The following is a 24,781-nucleotide window of genomic DNA, read 5'->3' as shown; positions in this document are numbered from 1 at the left end:
CAGAAGGAGGCTATTTGGTCCATTGGGTCTGCACCAACCCTCCGAAAGGGCACCATGCCGACATCCACTCACTGCCCCATCTCCATAACCCCTTCTAGCCTTTGGACACCAAGGGACAATTGAGCAAGGCCAATCCACCTAACTTGCACATCTTTGAACTGTGGGGGGAAACTGGAGGCCTGGAGGAAACCCACACAGACACAGGGAGAATGTGCAGACTCCACAAGTAGGTTACCCAAGGTTGGAATAGAACCCAGGCCTCTGGTGCTGTGAGGGAGCAGTGCTAACCACTGTGCCACCCAACCTTTTCGCAGCGGTTACTTCTGTAAATGCCCTTCATGCGTGTCTGTCTGCTAAACGACCTTTATTTTTTTTGAAGGGGTGTCATGTGTTGCTGTGAGACATCGTCCGCTCACGAAGCAAATATTGAGACGGGGCAGGAAGTGGACGGAAATGGGCGTTATGTTTGACGGATCCCGCAAATCTTCCTTATGGGCCTCCCCAAAACTGCAAATCTCAGGTCGAGGAACCCGGTATTATGGCACCCTGAAGTTCTCTTCAAAATGTTCTGGACAGACTGATCTTTGAGATTTTTAAACACTTGCTTTTCAAAAATGTCAACCTTTTTCCTTGAAGGTTTGTCAGTGACAATATCAAGCACTTGGTCTCACTCAATCGTGCATTGAGAGCAAATCTATTCTTCACAGAGACTTGATGAAAATAATGTTTCATTGAAATCAAATGGAGGATATTTAATTCTGTTCGGTCAGATGTTTGCGAAGTTACATTATGGTGCTGACAGTAACAAGATTGTCCTTTTCACTGTAACCAATAGTATTTTCATGACTTTATTTTAACATTCAATTTTAACCTTTTTGAAAAGTTTTCTCAGTTCTTCCCATGCTGCATGCCGTTATCTGGCCAAGTGTTGACCAGTAATCTGCTCCGAGGTTGGAACCATGATTTAGAACCATTCATTAAAAAGTGTGTAAGAATAACCTGAGGTGACGCCCTGCTATGATTTCCTTGAAGGGACAAACACAGTCTTCGATATAGTCAGGAGGGATAAATAAAGCTGTACCATTCTGCAATGTTGGTACAGCAATGCATTGTACGTGCCAAAGCCTTTTGAACTTAATAAATATTCATCATCAAGAAATGGTTATAGTCCATCATCTGCTGGTTGAACATCGACAGACATTCTTCAGGAATAATGGGAGAATTGGAATCATTCATCTTGAAGACAATTGGAAAGTATAATTTCAATTGTGAAAAATCTTGCTGACACTCAGGTGTCCTTTGTTCTCAAAGTCATACGGTGTTGCATCTGACTTTTAACAGCAACAATTTATCTATGTATTATGTTACACACATCAAAAAATATCTTGGAGTTCTTCAGAAGTTGACGAGCCAGCACCAAGCTATGGTGTTAGACCGGCTGAGCACAGTTGGCTCGACAACTGGGGCGACATTCTCCGACCCCACGCCGGGGGTTGGCGCGAATCCCGCCCCCGCCGGTTGCCGAAGTCTTTGCTTACTTAATAAAGGTAAGCATTAGGATGGGGGCAGGCCAAAGACATGATCAAAAAAGAGATTTTTAAAGTGCTATTTTTAGGTGGTAATGTAGATACGAATACAAACTTACTTTGAGCAAGAATTTCAGAGATCAACGGCAATGGTTGAAATTCTGATTTTGGGTGTGTACAGAACAAACATTTGGTGACGCGAACAAATGGAAATGTTTCTGGGCAAGATCTACCGGGCACATTGTGCTCGAACAGCCACTATGCCTCGTGAGATCAGGTTCCCACCCACAAGGGGCATGACCAAGCCACACTCGCTTAAGTAGGTCTTAAACCTACAACGGCATACCTAGGGTCTACCAGCCTACTGACATCTAATGGCCTCACCAGGGATTCCCCAACTTGGTGCCGTTCAGTATTGGTCCACACAAACGTGGACCAGGCGGTACACCAACTGGGGAGGGAGGGGGTGTGGTCTCCCAGGCCATCGGAAACCCCAGGGTGGTCAAGGGTAGGGCAGGGTGGGCCACTGGCCTCCTCCTGGAACATGGGCACTTTGGCATTGCCAGGAAGGCACTGCCAACATCCCTAAGTAGTAATGCCAAGCTGACAGCAGCACTGCCAGGGTGCCAGTTCAAGGGAGCACAGGTGACAATGTGGCAATGCCAAGGGTCAGGGCCTGAGGGAGGTTCATGCCCATGAAAGGAGGGTGGAGGGGGTTTTGAATGTGGAGGGATGCAGGCCAGATAAGAATGGGCCTCTGGGAGGTTGGGGTGATGACATGTGGAGGTCCTGGAAGGGGGGGGGGGGGGGGGTCCAGTATGGGGCATGTGGGACCTGAAGAAGGGGGCCCCCAGGGACCATACAGCAGGGTGCCCTCACTTGGGGAGGTGTGGGGGAATGCCCATATGTGTGCGGTGACATTGCCCATGGTTGAGAGGTGCGGGGGATCCACAAGCTCACTTAGAGATCGGGGCACCCTTTCAAAATGGTGGCCCGATCTCTGAGGAGCCAGTCTGGCCAGCAAGTTCAGCTCTCCAGTGATGAAAATATTTCTAAATGTGGGTTAAACAGGTGAGAAACTCCCCAGGACCCAAAAAAGTGACGAAGGGCACAATCTACCATCCATACTGTGCCCAAAATGTAGGGCACCAAGGCACAACATGGGCAGTAGATGACAGAAGATCTCCTGCGATGTACCTCGCTCACCATGCCTCGTGATATCTAACGCAATCTCCCGACACATCGTGATGTGAAACCCACCCATTGTGGGCAGGATCACTTTTTGGCAAATCTGCATTTTCGACTGAGACAGCGAGTCGTACTTCAATATGCAGTTCCCTGAGGTAACCAAGGTATTGGGATCTATCCCCTTCATCACGGAAAACTGGGCGAGCGACGTTCAACACTGGTCTCCACAAACGGCGACCAGATGGAACGGAACTTGTGGGGGTCTCCCAGGGAATTGGAGGCACCCAGGTGTATTCCCTGTGTACAGGTGGTACTCTGGCACTGTGGGTGCCACCCAGGAACCCTGGCAGTGCCAGCTTGGTACCCTGTAGTGCCACCTGGGTTTCAGTTTGGCACTGCCTAGGTGTGCAGGTGACACTGCCAGCTGGCAGGAGCACTGCCAGGGGGCCAGGCTGGCACTGCTAAGGTGCCAAATTGGCATTTTTGCGTGGCGGTGATCGGGCAGGCGGGGGGGGGGGGGGGCTCCCTGTGTGGGTGAGGGAGGGGCTGGGGTGTTTGGGGATCGGGTCAGGGGCTCGAGAGATTGGGCCGCCATTTTTAAATGGCGTCCCAATGCTAAACACTCTCGCTCTGGGCTACAGTTCCCATTTGGTTAAAACGCACCCTAAATGTGTTTAGATAGTGCTGGGGAACTCGCCAGCAAAGCCAGCGGGAAACCCCCAGTAAAACCCGTCACAAACGACATTTAGAAATCTTTCTGATAGATTGCGCGCAGAATTATTTTCATCACTGGACAACTGTACTCGCTGGCCAGCCCGGCTCCTCAGATATCGGCCCACCATTCTTAAAGGGTGCCTCCATCTCTATTTGGGCTTGTGGATCCCCCACACCCCCCACCCATGGGTAATGTCACCCCCCACACACATGAGCATTACCCCACACTCCCACAAGTGATGACACCCTGCTATGGCGTCACTGAGGGCACCCTTTTTCAGGCCTTCCCATGCCCCATTGGGGGCAGGATCCTGATGGTGACTCCCTTGAGACCTGGGTTGATCTTGCGAGGCATACTGACTGTTGGGAAGCCCGCAGGAGGCATCTCCCGGAATCTACTGTCCACATTGCGCTCCCATTCGGGTGCAACGCGGCCGTTAGATCGAGCCCAATTGTATTCAATCCTTCTTCCTCATTAAGCCCATTCCGTTGTTACTGATTCCAATGTTCTCCATGACCACTGCCTTATGCTGAATCAGACTATTCATAACCTCAGTCTCCTATTTGATCCCGAGTTGAGCTGCCCACTTCTTGGCTTCTCTATCACAAACACCACTCGCGTCCGTCTCCAAAACATCTTCTGTCACCTCCCGCGCCTCAGCCCCTCGACTACTGAAGTCCTCATACATGCCTTTGTTGCCTCCAGAGTTGCCCATTCCAATGCTCACCTTGCTAGATGGCCTCCCAGCTTCGGCGATTCTAAAACCTGAGCTCCACTGCTCATATCCTTATGCTCAGCAATTCTTGCTCTCCTATCACTCCGTGCTCTTTAATCTAAATTTGTTCCTCGTACCCCAATGCCTCCAATTTAAAGTTCTTGCCCTCATGTTCAATTCCTTCTTGGCCTCATTCCCTATGTAATCTTGTCCAGCTCTCCAATCCTCCAAGAATGCTGCAATCTTTCAAATCTGTTTCTTTATGCAGCTCACAATTCCTTCAGTCTATCATTGGCAGCCAGGCCATTGGTGAGCTAGGCCCTATGTTCTGCAATTTTCAACCTGCAGCTCACTGTCTCTCCTCCTTTACGATTCTCCTTAAAACCCACCTCTTTAGCCAAACGTATAATCACTTCAGCTAATGTCTCTTTCTTTGACTCAGTGCCATGGTTTTGGCTGTTTACACTTCTTTGAAGCACCACTACCTGCATTAAATGTGCTATATAAATGCAAGTTGTTTCTCCTGGTCAACATTCCTCCCCCTACACTTCCAAAGTTTTGAGATTTTAGATTGTGCAAAATGGTTACTGCATTTGCTTACACTGCAACAGTCATTCCAATTAAAAAAAAGATGCTTTGAGGTGTTTCTGCGTGGTGTGAACAGCCAGGAAAGAAAAACAACATGGACATCCTCAATTCTGGCATTGGACTGCAAGAGGTTTTCCTCTGGGAGCCCACAAGTTAATGAATTCCGATTAAATTGTTTTGTCTGCTCTTTTACTGTGACTTTAATTTATTTACTTTAAATGTATTTAAGCAGCACTGAAAGGAATTTTATACAAATGCATTAATCTGTGTGATACCAGAGGAAATGAAACTACAATATCAAATTATTCCTGTATGCAGCCCTATTTTTGCTTTGTCCTTGGTGGGAGACAATGGTGTAATGTCACTGCAAAGCCCCAGGCTAGTGCTCTGGGGGCACAGGTTCAAATCCCAAATTTAAATTCAATTATTAAGTCTGGAATTTGAAACTAGTCTCAGCAATGATGAATACTATTGTCGATTGTTGTAAAACCCCACCTGGTTCACTCATGTTCTTTAGGGAAGGAAATCTGCCATCCTGACCTGGCCTGGCCTACATGTGACTCCAGACTCACAGGTCAGGTTCACTCTTAATGCCCTCTCTGAAATGGCCGAGCAAGCCCCTCAGTTCAAGGGCAATTAGGGATGGGCAACAAATACTGGCCTAGCCAGCGATGCCCACATCCCATGACAGAACAAATGTAAAAATTAATGAACCACACCTTGCTCTTTTGAGTGCTGTGTCACAGAAAAGACGGCCTAATCATTTCATGGTTTTGCTCAGTCAGGACAAAGGTGATCAACCATTACCTGCACCAACTTAAGGAGAATTTTCAGATTTTGAAAGTTGAAGAGCAGCAATGGATTACAGCAGACTCAATGTATTGAAAGAAGTTAATGGATTGTAAGAGCTTTCAGTTTTGTTAAATCATTATTGATCCATCTGCCAGAAAGAAAGGGCCGCATGCACTCAGTGAAAGGAAAATCACAGTTTTATGCATAAATTACCTTGCCTTTAGAATTTTTTAAATTAATGTATTAAAATGGTTCAACTCATTTGCAGTAAGACTGCATAAATAACAGGTTAACTGCCTGACACTCAATAAGAATGATCTTCATGAATTTTATTATCTAGTAACTGCAGTAAACAAGCCTTTTTCCAATGGCATTTAAGATTGTATCAGTTTATGACGAAAGTTTAGATATGGCAGTGAAAGTGCAGCGCATTCAGCTCGGTGGAAACTAATAAATCTTACGAGCCCCTATATTTCCTCAGGAAAGATGAAATAATTCATTTTGGAGAAGGTGAAGGTTTCCTCTTTCTCCCTTCCCTTCTGAGCTTCTTTGACTGATTTCACTAATGTTCTGCTGATGGATGGCTTCATTAATAAAGCAAATCATTGTTCATGAAGCTTTATAAGGAAGTACAAACACTTTTGGCTGCATTGTCCCAGACCCATGATAGCTGGATGGGAGACTGGATGTTGGTCGGGGGTTGCCGGGAAAATAGTCAGGATGGTTCCCCCGTTCAGGAAACTCTCCATGGCACACAGGCTGGGAAACATATTGGCTTCAGCTACAGGGTGAAGGTAGCCAACTGAGCTGGTTTAGATCCCAGTGAGGGACAATTTGATGGCCTGGAAGAAAGTGAGGTTGGGAGGTGGAGAGGCACAGGGAGGGGAATGCCTGAACTTGGAGTCTGGACAACTTTAGCACAGCTGCCGATAATGTGGTAATGAAAATCACGGATGCCCAAGAGGCCCATATTGGGTGAGAACAGATCTCTCAGCGGGCTGTGGGCTGGGTGATGCACCGTCAATTATCACAAGACGAGAATGGTGGAACAATCAAGGTTTTATTGAACAAGATGTTGTGCCTCCTGTAGCTGGAACCAGAATGGCTGCAGCGCCGGAGAGCACACACTTTTATACGCCGCCTGCTGGGCGGAGCCAGCAGGCAGGGATTTACCATTGTACCTCTAATATATGGGCAGTGCCGTAATACATATAATATACCATTAGTGGTGACTACCACATTCACCCCCTGTTAAAAAAAGAGTGCGGCGGGGGTGTTGGAAAACATTACAAGTTAAGTCTGTCGCGGGTCTTGACCCTTCTCTGCGATCGCCTCAGTACTGGTGATGATGTGGGCGCCGACTTGGTCACCTGCGACTCCGGGAGCGTGTTGTCCTCGTCTTCGTCACCCCTGAGTGGAACCAGTGGGAGGACGGATCCTACTGGGGCGGGGGCTGCAGTGAGGTTCGCTGGAGGGAAGGTGAGTGGCGCAGGGGTGAATGAGGCAACTGGGGGCGAGGCGGGGGGGCGGTGTCAGGTCGGGGGTCGTGGGTGGGGATCCAGCGGGTGCCAGGTCCCGGAAGGAGACTGTGTCTTGGCACCCGTCGGGGTGTGCCATGTAGGCATACTGCAGGTAAGAAGTGGACTTTTTCGACCAAGAGGTCCGACTTATGGGTCCACACATGCTTCCGGAAGAGGACGGGTCCAGGGACTGTCAGTCATGTTGGGAGCAAGACCCCGGAGGTGGACTTCCTGGAGAAGGCAAACACACGTTTGTGAGGGGTCTCATTAGTCGCAGTGCAGAGGAGCGAACGGATGGAGTGGAGTGCGTCGGGGAGGACATGCTGCCAGCGGGAGACTGGGAGATGTTTAGACCACAGGGCCAGCAGGACTGCCTTCCAGACCGTCCCATTCTCCCTCTTCACTTGCCCGTTTCCCTGGGGGTTGTAGCTGGTAGTCCTGCTCAAGGTGATGCCCTTGCAGAGCAGGAACTGACGCAGCTCATCGCTCATGAGTGGGCAGGCCTTGTCCGCATAATTAGTGATCCAATTGGCGTAATAGGAGAAAAATCCCAGGCATCGTTTCAGGGCCTTGGGGCAGTGGTGGAGAGGGAGTTCAGGAGGGGGGTCGGGGTCGGGCCCCAGGACTCCATTTTCCACTACATAGCCAAGGATGGCTACGCGTTTGGTGCGGAACACGGATTTCTCCTTATTGTAGGTGAGATTCAGGAGTTTGTCAGGGAGGAAGTTTTGGAGGTTTGCGTCGTGGTCCTGCTGATTGTGGCCGCAGATGGTGACGTTATCTAGGTATGGGAAGGTGGCCCGCAGTCCATACCGGTCAACCATTTGGTCCATCTCTCGCTGGAAGACTGAGACCCCGTTAGTGATGCCGAAAGGACACTAAGGAACTGATAGAGGTGGCCATCTGCTTTGAACGCAGTGTATTGGTGGTCCTCCGGGCGGATGGGGAGCTTCAAGTCCACTGTGACAAAGACTCGATACTGCGCAATCTGATTGACCATGTCAGATATGCGTGGGAGGGGGTACGCGTCGAGCTGCGTGTATCGATTGATGGTCTGACTGTAGTCAATGACCACCCTGTGCTTCTCCCCAGTCTTCACTACCACTACTTGAGCTCTCCAGGGGCTGTTGCTGGCCTCAATGACCCCTTCCCGCAGAAGCCGTTGGACCTCTGACCTGATCAAGGTCCTGTCCTGGGCACTGTACCGTCTGCACCTAGTGGTGACGGGTTTGCAGTCCAGGGTGAGGTCCTCAAAAAAGGGAGGGTGGATCGGCCTTAAGGGTCGGTAGGCCGCAGACGATGAGGGGGGTGTGGGGGTCTGCCAAATTTTAAAGTAAGGCTTTGGATGTGGCATTGAAAATTCAGGCCGAGTAACAGGGGAGCGCAGAGGTGGGGGAGGATGTACAGCCGAAAGTTGCTGAATTCTACACCTTGGATGGTGAGGGTTGCGATACAGTACCCCGGATTTCAACGGAATGGGATCCAGAGGCCAGGTAGATTTTCTGGGTCACAGGGTGTACCGGGAGGGAGCAGCGCCTTACCATAGTGGGGTGGATGAAGCTCTCTGTGTTCCCGGGGTCAAAGAGGCAGGTCGTCTCGTGCCCTTTGATCTTCACTGTCGTCGTCGGGGTCGCGAGGTTGTGGGGCCGGGACTGATCCAGGGTGAAACGGGCGAGCTGCGGAGGATGCTGGGAGGTCCCGGGCTGGTCAGCGGTGGCGGAGGTAGCGGTTGCCGATGAACGGCCAGATGAGCAGGGGTCCTGAGGCGTAGTCCAAAATGCCGCCGAAGATGCCGGCGCCCACGGGCGCACATGTCGGGCGGCATCAAAGATGGCGGCGCCCACGGGCTGCACGTGGCTTGCAGAGGGGAAAATGGTGGCGCCCCTGGGTCGCACATGGGGGGTGTAGAAACGCCGGGCCTGGAAACAGCGGCGACCGACCGGGCCTGGCAAACAGAAACAAAGTGTCCTTTCTTCCCACACACGTTGCAGGCCGCGCTCCGCGCCGGGCAGCGCTGCCTGGAGTATTTGTTTTGTCTGCAAAAATAACACTTGGGCCCCCCAGGGTTGGCTGGCTGCCGCGCGGCGCAGACTTGCGGTGAGCTGGAATCAGCAGCTGGTGGGGCCCACGATGCCCACGAGGGTGCCGCGTGGTCAGGGTCGTAGGACTGAACGTACGGGAGGCCACTTCTAACGAATTAGCGAGCTGCCCCGCAAGACCGAGCGTACCCCCTTCCAGTAGCCGCTGGCGGATGTACGCAGACTTCATGCCCGAGACGTAAGCTTCTCTAATTAAAAGTTTGGTGTGCAGGACTGCCGAAACTGCCTGGCAGTCACAGTTCCTACCTAGGATCTGCAGGGCACGCAAGAAATCGGCCAGAGTCTCCCCGGGGAGTTGCTGTCTCGTGGCCTGGAGGTGCCTGGCGTACACTTGGTTCACCGGTCGAACATAATGTCCCTTCAGGAGCGCTATCGCTTCAGAGTAGGTTGGCGCATCCCGGATGAGGGGAAAAATGTCAGGGCTCACCCGTGAATAGAGGACTTGGAGCTTCTGTGCTTCTGAGGGTTCTTCAGCGGCTGCTCCAAGGTAGCCTTCGAAGCAGGCTAGCCAGTGGTCGAAGGTGGATGTGTCATTGGCTGCTTGAGGGCTCAGCTATAGGCGATCATGCTTGATGTGGAGATCCATCGTTTAAAATATCTTGTTCAATAAATTGATGCACCGTCAGTTACCACAAGACGAGAATGGTGGAACAATCGAGGCTTTATTGAAAAAGATGTTGTGCCTCCTGTAGATGGAACCAGAATGCTGCAGCGCCGGAGAGCACACACTTTTATACGCCACCTGATGGGCGGAGCCAGCAGGCAGGGATTTACCATTGTACCTCTAATATACGGGCAGTGCCGTAATACATATAATAAACTACTAGTGGTGACTACCACACTGGGGGAGATTACTGAGATTGGGAGAACATAAGAACTAGGAGCAGGAGTTGGCAATTTAGCCCCTCGAACCTGCTCCGCCATTCAATACGATCATGGCTGATCTAATCTTAGCCTCAGTTCCACTCTCCTGCCCATTCTCCATAACCCTTCAACCCACTAGTAATTAAAAATCTGCCTATCTCCTCCTTAAATTTACTCAATGTCCCAGCATCCACCGCACTCTGAGGTAGTGAATTCCACAGATTCACGACCCTTTGAGAGAATTAACTTCTCCTCACCTCTATTTTAAATCTGTTACTCCCTATCCTAAAACTATGACCTCTCACTCTAGATTGCCTCAATTAGATCTCCTCTCATTCATCTAATCGAGAGAGAGAGAGAGAGAGAATATAGGCCTAAACTGCTCAATTTCTCTTCATAAAACAAACCCCTCATCTCTGGAATCAATTGAGTGAGGCCATAGAGAGATTTGAAAGAAAGGATGAAAATGTTAAATGCTTGAGTGGGAGCCAATGTAGACCAGCGAGCAGGAGGGTGATAGATGAGTACGACTTGGTGCAGGCCAGGATACAGGCAGCAGAGTTTTTTTGGATGGTCTCAAGTCTATGGAGGGTAGAATGTGGAAGACCAGCTGGGAGGAATAGTCAAATCGAGAGGTCGCAAAGGCATGGATGAGGGTTTCAATAGGAGATACGTTGAGGCAAGAAGTTGGATGACGTTGTGAAGGTGGAACTAGAAGGTCTTAGAGATGGTATGAACATCTGGTTCAGAAGCTCACCCCGGGGTTAAAAGTGACACCAAAATGATAAACAGTCTTGTTTAGTCTCAGACTAGTGCCTGGGACAGTGACAAAGTTTTTAGCCAGGAAATAGGATTTGAAGCAGGGATTGGAAACAATAACTCCAGCCTTCTCAGTATTTAATAGAAGAACATTTCTGTTCACCCAGTCATGAGTGTCAGATAAGCAGTTTGATAATTTAGTAAGAGTGGAGGAGTCGAGGAAGGTGGTGGTGAGGTAGGGCTGGGTTGTCCTCAGTGTACATGTGAACACCAACACTGCTTTTGGATACCTTTCCATGGAAGTCCACCTTGGAGCGGCTTGAACGTTCCATTGATCCCGAGATCGATGCCGTCAGGAGTCTTAAAATCCTGGCCGGGTCACCCATAATGGTAAGGTCAGAACTGAGGAACCATCCAAAGCAATCATAGGGATTGGGTTCCACGTACATAGATCCCTCAAAGTTGCCACCCAGGTTGATCGGGTTGTTAAGAAGGCGTATGGTGTGTTGGCTTTCATTAACAGGGGGACTGAGTTTAAGAGCAGCGAGGTTTTGCTGCAGCTTTATAAAACCCTGGTTCGACCACACTTGAAAAATTGTGTCCAGTTCTGGTCGCCTCATTATAGGAAGGATATGGATGCTTTGGAGAGGGTATAGAGGAGATTTACCAGGATGCTGCTTGGACTGGAGGGCATATCTTATGAAGAAAGGTTGAAGGAGCTAGGGCTTTTCTCACTGGAGCGAAGAAGGAAGAGAGGGGACTTGATAGAGGTGTACAAGGTAATGAGAGGCATGGATAGAGTGGATAGCCAGAGACTTTTCCCCAGGGTGGAAATGGTATCACGAGTGGACATAATTTTAAGATGATTGGACGGAGGTATAGGGGAGATGTCAAAGGTAGATTCTTTACACAGAGAGTGGTGGGTGTGTGGAATGCACTGTCAGCAGAGGTGGTGGAGTCAGAGTCATTAGGGACATTTAAGCGACTCTTGGACAGGCACATGGACAGCAGTAAATGAAGGGGTGCAGGTTAGGTTGATCTTAGATTAGGATAAATGGTTGGCACAACATTGTGGGCTGAAGGGCCTGTACTGCTGTACTGTTCTATGTTCTAAGTCCTCAATGGCAGTTCAGGCGGCAGGTGATACTTGTGCGATATCAACTGCTGCGATGGCAAATGAAGGCTGCAGCCCAGTCTTCAAGGGTGCCTTGCCATTGGAACTGAACCTACCCCTATCAATGCTCATGTGTCTACTCATGTGCAATGGCATACCCATGTTAAAATATGTCTGGAACAAGACGTCTACCTAGAGGAACCAAAACACCAACTACACATCCTGCGGTGATCGGTGAGAGGTGACGGGGGCAGGACCGTGAGATCTGTAAGTCCGAAGCTTCGGACCGGCACATAGCTGTGGAGTTTGATTCAGTGATTTAACTAGTAGAATAGGAAAAGGAGAGCGTTTTGGCAGCTTTCTTCACAACTGAGCAGCCCTCTTCAGGATCAATTCTGATAAAGGTGCCCTAAAAATAGTCAGTTCTCTCTACAACCTGGCTGGAAAACTGTACCCAGCGAGTTCATCTCCCTGCGGTCAGAAAATCAAAGTTAAACTCAATCTTGGAACCTGGAACGTAAAAACTCTCATGGATAACGAGCAGAACAATCAACCGGAACGGAGAACTGCCCTTGTTGCCCGTGAACTCAGACACTTCAACGCTGACGTTGCTGCCCTGCAAGAGTCTCAAAGAGCCGGCGAAGGGCAGGTGAGGGAAGTTTGGCGGTGGTTACACATTCTTCTGGAGATGAAGCCAAACCCACCATTAAACTCATAAGGAATGGAAAAGCCTCAGGCGTGGATGGTATACCAGCAGAAATTTTTTAACTTGGAGGAGATCACCCGTCATCTCCATCAGCTTGTCCTGAAAATCTGGGACAGAGAATAAATCCCTCCGACCTCAAGGATGCCGTCATCACTACCGCCTTCAAGAAAGGAGACAAAGCGTACTGCGGAGACTACTGAGGGATCTCCCTCCTTTCCATCGCCAGGAAGATCATTGCCCGAATCTCCACTTGCCACTTTCTCCCAGTCTCTGAAGAAATCCTTCAGGAAAGACAGTGTGGCTTCAACCAAACCGTGGAACAATGGACATGATTTTCGCTGCTCGATAACTTCAAGAGAAATACCAGCAGCAACAACAACCATTATTTCATTGCCTTCATCGACCTGACAAAGGCTCCCGACTCAGTCAGTTGGAAGCACTTTGAAAGACCCTGTCAAGGGCCAACTGTCCAGAGAAAGTCATCAACATTCTCAGATCCCTCCACAACAAGATGTCAGTGACAGTCCTCAGCGACGGAAATAGGACCTAAACCTTTGAGGTCAAGACTGGAGTCAAGAAGGAATGTTTCATTCAACCGGTTGAAACCTTAGAAGAAAATGACCCTGACATCGCCCGTGGAATGTCAGTATGTGGATAACAATGCAATTTCAGCTCTCTTGAAAGTGAATCTCCAAGCCCCGCTTCGTGCATAATAAAGAATCGGTCTCAGCATCAACCTTAAAAAGATCAAGCCATTTACCAACCTGTCCCAGGGAATGATCCGGGGCTGGATTTTCCGATTTGTAGACTAAGTGCTGATGCCGGCATGGGAATAGTGATGTTTTCCGCCCGAGAAAATGGCGCAAAAGCTGCACCGATCCTCTGTCTGGTGGGGGACTAGCAGGCACGCAGCGTATGGCTTTACCTATGATACGGCCGGAGAATTGCCGGGTCCGTGGCCATGCATGCGCATGGCCAGTAGCCTCAGTACGCAGATTTAAAATGTTTGAGAAAAGAACCAAAGGCAACATGAAGAAATGTTGTTTTCAGGTGAATTGATTTGGATTATGAATTTGAATTCTTTGAATTAGGATTTGGAATGCATTGCCTGAATCAAGATTCAATAGGAACTTTTAAAAGAGAGTTAGATAAATTGAGAGGGATATGGAGATTAGAGCCAGCACATTCACTTTGGACTGAATGGCCTCTTTTGGTCCTGCATTGTTCAGTGATTTTATGATTTCCCAGCTGTCACTATTTAGATGGTGCCTTCCAGAGTCTGTATCGACCCTCCGAAAGAGCAACCGAAGTCCACTCCCACTCCCTATTCCCGTAACCCCACCTAACCTGCACATCTTAGGATTGTGGGAGGAAACCAGAGGACCTGGAGAAAACCCACACAGAAAAGGGGGAGAAACGTGCAAACTCCAGACAGATAGTCACCCGAGGCCGGAACCAAACCCGCATTCCTAGCACTCTGAGGCAGCAGTGCTCACCACTATGTCACCGTGCCACCCATTGTAAACCACATCTTTTTTTTCATAGAACTTACAGTGCAGAAGGAGGCCATTCGGCCCATCGAGTCTGCACCGGCTCTTGGAAAGAGCGCCCTACCCAAGGTCAACACCTCCACCCTATCCCCATAACCCAGTAAACCCCACCCAACACTAAGGGCAATTTTGGACACTAAGGGCAATTTACTATGGCCAATCCACCTAACCTGCACATCTTTGGACTGTGGGAGGAAACCGGAGCACCCGGAGGAAACCCACGTACACACGGGGAGGATGTGCAGACTCCGCACAGACAGAGACCCAAGCCGGAATCGAACCTGGGACCCTGACGCTGTGAAGCAATTGTGCTATCCACAATGCTACCGTGCTGCCCTTAATTCTCTTCCTTACATCACAGCAATGCTGAACCTAGGGAGCAACTATATACAACAACCCCATCAAGTACTGCTAGGGCCAGCAGAGATCTTTTAACAGATCTCAGCACGAACAATAGGGAAAGTACTTTAATTGAAAAAGAGCACTGGGGAATGGGAAGTGGGCAAGGATTCCTGGTCCTGATCCCTGCACAGGAATCCTGTTGGAAATGGGACTGAAGAGTGGGGACAAGATCAACTGTGATGTTTAAATGAATATCAATATCAAGTATATGTTATGAACGTGTTTCTGGTGACAGGGTGGTGCAGTGGTTAGCACTGCTGCCTCATGACGCTGAGGACCTGGGTTCGATCCCAGTCCTGGGTCGCTGTCCGTGTGGAGTTTGCACATTCTCCCCGTGTCTGCGTGGGTCTCACCCCACAACCCAAAGATATGCAGGGTGGGTGGATTGGCCGTGCTAAACTGCCCCTTATTTGGAAATTTAAAAAAAAAAAATTAATGAGTTGCTTACCAGAGCATTTGAATGCCGAGATTGATAATTTGATGGGTTACACGCTTGATTCTGACGTACATTAGATATAAGCTTGGTTCACTGAGCTACCAATCGTACATAGATTCTGGATGGATTGGATTGGATTTGTTTATTGACATGTGTCAGACATGTTTGGTCCTTTTGCTTAGTCTTTTAGCAAATGACCATATTTTGACATTGCAACTCACAGCAGCTTTACGTCTGCTATTGATTTAAATAAATATTTATTTTTAATAAAATTTGCATTTTTACACTGTACAAGAAATGTATGAAATGGTTATAATTTCCACGTTGTCCATTTTCGCCCCCCTACCCTCCACACCACCCCGCCGAACCTTCCCTCCTGCCCCTCCCTCCCCTTTTCTACTGTCTCCAGGTCCTACCCTATGCCCTTCCTTTCACCGTAGATGGTGTGTCTTGGTGTTTGTTTTATTCTTATAGCATTGTGCTGGGCCCTCTGGTTCCCCATATGATGTTCTGGTTGGTCAGATATCCCGTAGACTGCCACTCTCAGGCACGGCTCCACCCTCATCCCCACAACCTTGGACATTGCCTCGAATATGGCTGTCCAGAACCCGACAAGTCTGGGGCCGGCCCAGAGCATGTGGGCGTGGTTGGCTGGGCCTCCCTGGCACCGTTCACATTTATACTCCACCCTCCGGGAAGAACCTGCTCATTCGGGTTATTGTCAGGTGTGCTCTGTGCACCACTTTAAACGGCATGAGGCTCTGCCTTGTGCAGGAGGACGTGGAGTTGGCCCTGTTCAGGGTTGCACTCCAGAGTCCCCACCCTACTTCCGTCCCTTGCTCCTCCTCCCAATTCTCCATTGTGGGGAGCTTGTCCAGTGGGGGGCTTGTCCTTTCTAAGAGTCATCTGTATATGTCCCCACAGTCCCTCTTTTCCAGATTATCCGCATCCAGTAATTCCTCCAACATTGTATCTCTTGGGGCCCTGAGGTACCTCGTCGCCTCTTTGCGGAGAAAGTTTTCGATTCGTAAATGTCAGAGTTCCAGTCTCTCCGTCAGCTCTTCTAAGGTCGCAGGTCTGTCCCCTATGTAGAAATACCTAACCGCTAGTGTCCTTCCTTCTTGTCTCCACCTCGTAAAGGTGGCGTCTAGCATGGTGGTTGCCACAGAGGGGGGCCATGGTGGACACCTCGGTCAGACTGAAGAGCTGTCTCATCTGGTTCCAGGTTCTTAGTGTTGCTACCACCACCGGGCTGGTTGTGTGTTTTGCAGGCGGGGATGGGAGTGCTGTCATTGCAAGGGCTTGGATGGACGTTCCCATGCAGGAGGACTCCTCCATCCTCACCCATTCCGTGTTTGGCTCCTTCATCCATCCCCTCACTCTCTTGGCTGTGGTTGCCCAGTGGTACTATTGCAAGTTCAGGAGGGCCAGGCCTCCCATACTTCTTCTCCTTTGCGGCGATGTTTTCGGGATTCTTGGAATCCCCCCCCCCCCCCCCCCCCTCGCCCCCACACAAACTCAAACACCATGATTATTTTGTGTATTTTTGGGAAAATGCCTTAGGGATAAATATCGGTATGGATTTAAACAGGAAGAGGAACCTGGACAGTTCGTTCCTCTTGATCGCCTACACCCTTCCCACCAGGAGAAGCGGGAGTGCATCTCATCTCTGTAGGTCCTTTTTAACTTCCTCCGCCAGACTGGTCAGATTCCACTTGTGGATCCGTGTCCAGTCCCGGGCTATCTGGATCCCGGAATTTGTTTCAGGCTATTTTAAATGGGATACCCTCCAGCTCTGCCCCTCCCCCCACTCGGGTTCACCGGGAAAACCTCACTGTTGCCCAGGTTGAGTTTGTAGCCCGAGAAGGCCATTGCTCTTCCAGAAGCTTCATGTTTTCGTTCGTGCCATTTTGTAGGTCCGAGAGGTAGAGGAGCAGGTCATCCGCATAGAGCGGCACTCGGTGCTCTGTCTCCTCTTCGGATTCCCTTCCAGACTCTTGCGTCTCGCAGGGTAATCGCCAGGGGTTCAATTGCCAGAGCGAATAGGAGCGGGAATAGCAGGGATCCCTGGCTGGTGCCTCTGTGCAACTGGAAGTATTCAGAGCTGGTGGTGTTGGTCCAAACATTCGCCTTCGGGGAACTGTACAGGAATTTTACCCATGAGGTGAACCCCCGACCCCAGTCCAAACCGCTCCAGTATCTCAATGAGGTACCTCCACTCGACTCTGTCGAAGGCCTTTTCTGCATCCAGGGAGACTAATCACCTCTGGTGTTCTCTCCCTGTATAGGGTCAGTATCAATTTCAGCAGCCGTCTGCTGCTCACAGTTAGCTGTCTACCCTTAATAAAGTTTACCTGGTCCTCTGCGATCACCTCTGGTACGCAGTTCTCCAGTCTCTTGGCGAGGACTTTCACGAGTATTTTCGCGTCACATTGAGCAGTGAAATGGGTCTATCTGATCCGCAGGCGGCTGAGGTGGGGGTGATGCGGGCAACCCAAAAGAGGTTGAAGGAGAAGGTGGAGGATCTGGAGAACCGCACCAGAAGACAAAATGTGCAAATCGTGCGAATGCCCGAAGGCATTGAAGGAGCGGAGGTCAGCATGTATGTGGCCAAGATGTTGGAAATGCTGATGGGGGAGGGTCCTTTGACTGGCCCTGGAGGTTGACCGAGTGCACAGGGTGCTGATGAAGAGACCGCAAGCGGGCGAGCCGCCATGGGCGCTGGTGGTGCGGCTCACCGCTTCTTCGGTGGGTGAGGTAGACCAGGAAGTGCACCTGGGAGGGTACGAGGTGCGGGTGTATCAACACCTGGCCGCAGATCTGGTGAAGAGGAAGGCCGGGTGTAATCCGGCAAGGCTGCCCTCTTCAAGAAGGGGGTGAAGTTTAGGGTGCTGTACATGGCCAGCCTCGGGGTGACTTTCCAGAATTGAGAATGCCATTTTGGTACGCCAGGGGAGGCAATGGAGTTCATGAGAAACAATGGACTGGCAGGAGAAGGAGGACATTGAATTTTGGAGGAGGTGGTTCCTTTTGGTGGTTCTTGGAGAGTTTTTTTCTTTGTTGGGCTTGGTGGTGGACTGCTTGGAGACCATTAAGGGTGAGTGCACCTTTTTCTGTTCCTTTCTTTCTTTATTTCCTGAGGGAGTGTGCACAGGGGGGGTGCGGAGTCAGGGAGGGGGGAGGTTGGGAGGCCTTGGGCGGGGGCTGCCATGCTAGCTGGGCGGGCTAGTTCATGGGAGCACAGTGGCAGTTGGCCAGGTGGTTGGTGTAGGGGAGGGGGATGAGGTTGTTGTACTGTTTGGGGAGGGGTGTTCGGGGGGTTGCTGACAAAAGTGTGGTCGTGGTGGTGCAAAAGGAGTGATGACGATGGACATCCGAGGGTGGGCTTGGAGGGTCGCATGACACGGGCAGGGGCAGGCCCAGGCCCAAAAAGTTGATCAGCAGGGGAGGGGGATGGGGAGCTCCCGGATTGACTTTTTTATGGTGGACAAGGCATTGCTGGCGGGGGTAGTCGATCCGGGATATTTGGCGATCGTGGTTACAGACCACGCGCCGCACTGGGTGGATTTGCTAGTGGACCGGGCGAAGGTGTTGGCTTCGTGAATTGAGGACTGTGTCCGGGGGGGATAGGCGAAGATCAAACAGGGTTTGTGAAGGGGACGCCGTTGTCGGTAAATGTGAGGAGGTTACTTAACGTGATTATGATGCCCCTGGAGGGGCGGGAAGTGGAAGTGGCAGTGGTGATAGACGGAGAAGGCTTTCAGCCGGGTGGAGTGGGGATATCTGTGGGAGGTGTTGGGATGGTTTGGGTTTTCATAGATTATCATCGAAATTACAGTGCAGAAGGAGGCCATTCGGCCCATCGAGTCTGCACTGGCTCTTGGAAAGAGCACCCTAACCAAGGTCAACACCTCCACCTTATCCCCATAACCCAGTAACCCCACCCAACACTAAGGGCAATTTTGGACACTAAGGGAAATTCATCATGGCCAATCCACCTAACCTGCACATCTTTGGACTATGGGAGGAAACCGGAGCACCCGGAGGAAACCCACACACACGGGGAGGATGTGCAGACTCCGCACAGACAGTGACCCAAGCCAGAATCGAACCCGGGACCCTGGCACTGTGAAGCAATTGTGCTATCCACAATGCTACCATGCTACCGTTTGGGCAGGGATTTGTGGACTGGTCCATTTGCTGTATAAGGCACCGGTTGCAAGTGTGCAGATGAAACGGGTGAGTTGTGGGTATTCCAGGTTGCACTGTGGAACAAGGCAGGGGTGCCCGCTCTCCCCATTGCTTTTTGCCTTGGTTATAGAGCCGTTGGCAATGGTGCACAATGGTGGCAAGTGTCGAGGGATTAGAATGGGATTGTGCGGGGGGGTGGGGGGGGGGGGGGGGGGGGGTGGGGGGGGGGGGGGGGGGGGAGGGCGGGGGATGGGGGGGGCGGGTCGAGCACAGGGTTTCGCTGTATGCGAACGACCTGTTGTTATATATTTCGGACCCACTGGGGGACATTGGCAGCATCATGGAGATTTTGGAGGACTTTGGCTGGTTTTCCGGATACAAACAGGACATGGGAAAGAGCGAGGTGTTCCCAATTGAGGCCAGAGGGCAGGAGAGGAGGTTGGGGGAGCTGCTGTTCAAGGTGGTGGGGGCGAGTTTCAGGTACCTGGACATCCAGGTGGCGCGGGTCGGCCGCAGCTGCAGAAGTTAAATTTGACTCGGTTGGTGGAGCAGATGATGGGGGATGTTAAGAGGTGGGATGTGCTGCCACTGTCATTGGCGGGACGGGTACAGACAGTGAAGATGCTGCCAAGGTTCCTGTTTATATTTCAGAACTTCCCGATCTTCATCCCAAAATCATTCTTTAAAAAGGTCAATGCGTTGATCCCGGGGTTTGTGTGGACAGGTAAGACCCCACGGGTCAAGAGGGTTTCCTTGGAGCAGGAGCGAGGAGGGGAGTGGTGGGGGGGGGATTGCCGTCGCTGAATATAATGAATTACTACTGGTCGGCTAACACCATTATGGTCAGGAAATGGATAGTGGGGGAGGGGTCAGTGTGGGATGGGTGAAGGCGGCTTCCTGCAGGGGAACGAGCTTTGGAGCATTGTTGACAGCGCCTCTGCCATTCTCACCGGCCAGGTACTCCGCGAGCCTAGTGGTGGGTATCTGCCATGAGGGTGTAGGGGCAGTGGAGGCAGCATTTGAGATTGGAGGATGCCTCGGTGTGGGCACCGATTTGTGATACCCACAGGTTTGCCCCGGGTGGGGGGAGGAGCAGGGGGGCTGGATGCGAGGTTTCGTGGGTGGCGAGAGGCAGCGATTGAGCGGTTTGGGGATCTGGGAGCAGCTTTGCGAAATTACAGGACCTGGAATAGGAATATGAGCTGCCCAGGGGGAATGGTTTTAGGTACTTACAGGTCCAGGAGGGTTGGAAAGCCCATTATGCAGGTCTTCGGTCTCCCTCTCTCGGCCGTTGGCCGGGGACCCCTGGCCTCGTGGGTCCGCAGACTCGCTCGCTCACTGTTTCTGCCCATTTCCATCGCTTCTGCTTTCCCTGTAGCCATTTGAGCTACTGCTTGCTGGCACATTGCTCTTCTTCTCTGCGTTTTCTGTTTCAGAATTGAATAATTTTCGGGCTATGTTCGGCCAAAAGTGCCTAATTTACTGTATTATCATAGAATTTACAGTGCAGAAGGAGGCCATTCAGCCCATCAAGTCTGCACCGGCTCTTGGAAAGAACACCCCACCCAAGGTCAACACCGCCACCCCATCCCCATAACCCAGTAACCCCACCCAACTCTAAGGACAATTTTTGGACACTAAGGGCAATTTATCATGGCCAATCCACCTAACCCGCACATCTTTGGACTGTGGGAGGAAACCGGAGCATCCGGAGAAAACCCACGCACACACGGGGAGGATGTGCAGACTCCGCACAGACAGTGACCCAAGCCAGAATCGAACCTGAGACCCTGGAGCTGTGAAGCAATTGTGCTATCCACAAGGCTACCGTGCTGCCCAATTCTGAAGGAGAGCCACCTGATGTGCCTACGCCCCGCACGTCCCTAAATTCCCCAGCACATCCCCGTCACCGGAAGTCTACATCTGCTGTTGAAGCCAAGTCCACCCTGTTAAAGATTTTTAAAAAAATGTATTTTATTCGAAACAATACAAAAGTTTCCACAATCATAAAAAACACATGCAATCATGTTATAGAGAGTTTGTCATTTTATATCTTTGTACATTAACTAATTTTACCCCAAAACAACACCCCCATCCCCCACCTCCCCATTCCCTTCCCCCTGTTAATTGGTGGCGAAAAACAGATCTTTGAAAACAGAGATAAATGGCCTCCACTTGGAGTGGAATCCCTCCTCTGACCACCTAAGGGCGAATTTAATTTTCACTTTTTGATGAAATTCTACCACATCCCCCAATCACGCCGAAGCCCTCGGTGACACCACCGATCTCCACCCAAGTAGTATCCATGGCTGGGTAATTAGAGAGGCGAAGGCCTCAACATCGATCCCCTTTCCCCTCCAGCAGCTCCAGCAACTCTGATACGCCAAAAACTGTCATTAAAGGGCACGGCTCCAAACTCACCCCCACGATCATCGACAGAGCCCCAAACACTGATGTCCACAAGTCAACCAGTTTTGGGCAGGACCACAACATCCGTACGTGGTTCGTCGGCGCCCCTGAGCACCTCTCACACCTAGGGCGGGATTCTCTGAAAATGGGGCTATGTCCCCACGCCGACGGGAAAACTGGCACCAACCACTCCGGCGCCAACAGCCCCCGAAAGTGAGGAATTCTCCAATTTCTCAGGGGCTAGTTTGACGCCGGAGTGGTTGGCGCTGCTCCAGCTGCCGCCAAAGGGCCAGCGCGAGTACGCACATGCGCGGAATGGCCGGCGTGGGTTCATGCATGCGTGGACCGGCCAGCGTATTTCCGCGCATGCGCGGGGGTTCCCTTCTCCGCGCTGCCCCCCAGGCAATATGGCAGAGCCATATACAGGTCCGGTGCGGAGGAAATAAGGCCCCCACAGAACCAGCCCGCCCGCAGAATCGGTAGGCCCCGATCGTGGGCCAGCATGGGGCTCCCCCGGATTGGATCCCCCCCCGCCCCCCCAGGACCGCCCCACACACTTACCTGCCAGGTCCTGCCGTGCGTGAGGTGAGTAATTCATGCGAAACTTGTTGGCCACACGGCCCTTCAGGGCCCGGAGAATCGCCGTGGGGGCCACTGCCAACGGTCCCCGACCGGCGTGTTGGGAATCCCACCGGCCCCCGAAAAATGGCACCGGAGAATAGGGCAGCCGGCGTCGGGGCAGCGGGGTGGGATTCGCGCCTCCCCCCGGGGATTCTCCGACCCGGCGCAGGGTCGGAGAATCCCGGCCCTATTCTCCACAACCGGGAAGAACCCACTCATATGCATTCCAGCCATAGGAGCCCTGTGAACCACTTCAAATGAGCCCTGTGAACCACTTTAAATTGAATCAGGCTCATTCTGGCACAGAAGGAGGTTGAGTTCACCCAGTACAATATTTCACTCCAGTCCACTCCCCCAGTGCCACCCCCAACTCCACATCCCTCTTCCCCTTTATCTCTTCGAACGGAGCCTTCCCTGTCTCCAGAACCACGCATATGTGTCCAAGATCCTCCCTTCCCCCAGCTCACCGCATGATAATCTATCCATCAACATATGCCTTGGGAGCTGAGGGAACGAAGAAAACTCTTTGAGGACTAAATCACGCACCTGCATGTACCTAAATTCGCTCCCCTCATGAGCTAGTATTTCTCCTTCAACTCCTCCATCCCTGCAAACCTACCCTCCACAAACAGATCCCTGATCCACTTGACTCCCTCCTCCAGCTCCTATAAGTTGCATCCATCCTCGACAATTTTCACAGATTGGCGACGGTACTGACACGCCCCCCAATCTGAAGTGCCACCTGAGTTGATTCCAAATTTAAAGGATGCCGCCACCACCGGGCTTGAGTATTCCTGGCCGGGGGGAATGGGAAAGGGGCAGTGACCAATGCCTTTAAACATGCCCTAACGCAGGAAGCCTCTACCATTTGCCTCCACTCCGACCGCCCCCCTCCCCCCACCACTGCTGCACCTTTTCTACATTCACCGCCAGTAATAATACAATAGATTTGGCAGCGCCAGTCCGACGCTGCCCCCTCTCCAGGAAGGTTCTCCAGATCCTAGGTGTCTTGCCTGCCCACAGAAATGCCAAAATGAATTTATCCACCCTCAAAGAATGACTTCAGAGACTGAACCATGAACAGGAACCTCGGAAGAATGTTTATTTTTATGGTCTGTACATTCCCTGCTAAGGAAAGCAGGAGAGTATCCCACCTCTTTGATGTGTTGGGTGTTCCGGATCCATGGATCACATACAGGTCACCAACACTTGAAATAGTGCAACACTATTTTATTGAATCATTAACTGTTTAACATACTCAGACTGTGGGTAAATACGATACTAGCTTTAACTAAAGACTTTTGCCTTGTCCTAACCAGTCGATGCACTCAGCACATGGTGAATGTCTGTGTTACAGGCTGTGAGCTCTGTCCTCCTAGCTAGCTGCAACTCGAATGAGCGGGAACTCTGATGCCCCCTGTCTTTATAGTGCGTGCGCTCTCACTGGTGATTGGCTGCTGTGTTGTGTGTGTTGATTGGTCCCACTGTGTGTCCATCAGTGTGTGTCTGCACCATGATATACTGGTGTATATTATGACACTCTTCAGGTCCCCTCTCAGCCGCTCCACCAAGCTGGCCAAATTCAACTTGTGCATCATGGCCCACTCATGTGCCACCCACTCATGTGCCCCCTGAATGCCAAGATGCCTGAATTCAGTTTTGGCAAGCTTGAATTGCAAGGTTCCCAAGTCTGCGCCCCTACCCAGGGAATTCACTGGAAGACCTCACTCTTGGCCTGGTTAAGGAAGACCCTGAGAAGGATCCAAACTTATTTGCACGGTAGCACAGTGGTTAGCACTGTTGCTTCACAGCTCCAGGGTCCTTGGTTCGATTCCCGGTTTCGGTCACTGTCCGTGCGGAGTCTGTACATTCTCTCCGTGTCTGCTTGGGGTTTCTTCCGGGTTCTCTGATTTCCTCCCACAAGTCTCGAAAGAACTGCTTTTAGGTCATTTGGATATTCTGAATGCTCCCTCTGTGTACCCGAGCAGGTGCCAGAATATGGAGGCTAGGGGCTTTTCATGGTAACTTCATTGCAGTGTTAATGTAAGCCTACTTGTGACAATAAAGATTATTATTGTTATTAACAATCACATTATTCTCCCATGTATGAGAGCAGGTCTGAAACATACAGTAAAAAATTGTCCGCATAAGGGGTATCCTTTGCTCTCTACCCCCCTTTCAATGTCATTCCATTCCTTTGATGAACTAAGAACGAAGGCCAGGGGCTCAATAGCTAATGCAAATAGCAACAGGGACAACGGGCATCCCTGTCTCGTGCCCCTGTACAGCTGGAAGTATTCCGAGCTCAGTGCATTCGGCCTTGCACTCGCCGTGGGGGCGGTATGTAACAATCTCACCGAGGAGATAAATGTTGGCCCAAACCTAAACCTTCCCAGGACCTCAAAAACGTACCTCACCTCCACTCCACCCAATCGAAAGCCTTCTCTGCGTCCATAGAAATAATTACTTCCGGCACCTTCCGCCTCGATGTGGTTAGGACCACATGCAAGAGCCGCCTAATGTTACTCGACAAATGTCGCCCCTGCCAAAGCTGATCTGATCCTCGGAGACCAACGCCAGAACACA

The 24,781-nt window shown here is 51.0% G+C and overlaps 1 long non-coding RNA gene across 3 annotated transcripts in view; it reads right to left on the bottom strand.

Annotated features, from left to right (window-relative positions):
* LOC140396682 (uncharacterized) overlaps window positions 1–24,781 on the bottom strand; it is a 118,888-nt gene that overhangs the window by 49,084 nt on the left and 45,023 nt on the right. For 2 of the 3 annotated variants that reach the window (XR_011936600.1, XR_011936590.1), the window contains one exon: window positions 22,944–24,244. The exons of the other annotated variant lie outside the window; for it this stretch is intronic. This is a non-coding gene — a long non-coding RNA (uncharacterized lncRNA). Of the gene's footprint in view, window positions 1–22,943; window positions 24,245–24,781 lie in introns of those variants that run through there. 3 annotated transcript variants of the gene reach the window in all.

Source organism: Scyliorhinus torazame, chromosome 2 (assembly GCF_047496885.1).
Source record: "Scyliorhinus torazame isolate Kashiwa2021f chromosome 2, sScyTor2.1, whole genome shotgun sequence".
In the NCBI taxonomy this organism is placed as follows: domain Eukaryota; kingdom Metazoa; phylum Chordata; class Chondrichthyes; order Carcharhiniformes; family Scyliorhinidae; genus Scyliorhinus; species Scyliorhinus torazame.
Note: the sequence above shows the minus strand (reverse complement) of the source record. Positions and strands in the feature narration are given on the sequence as shown.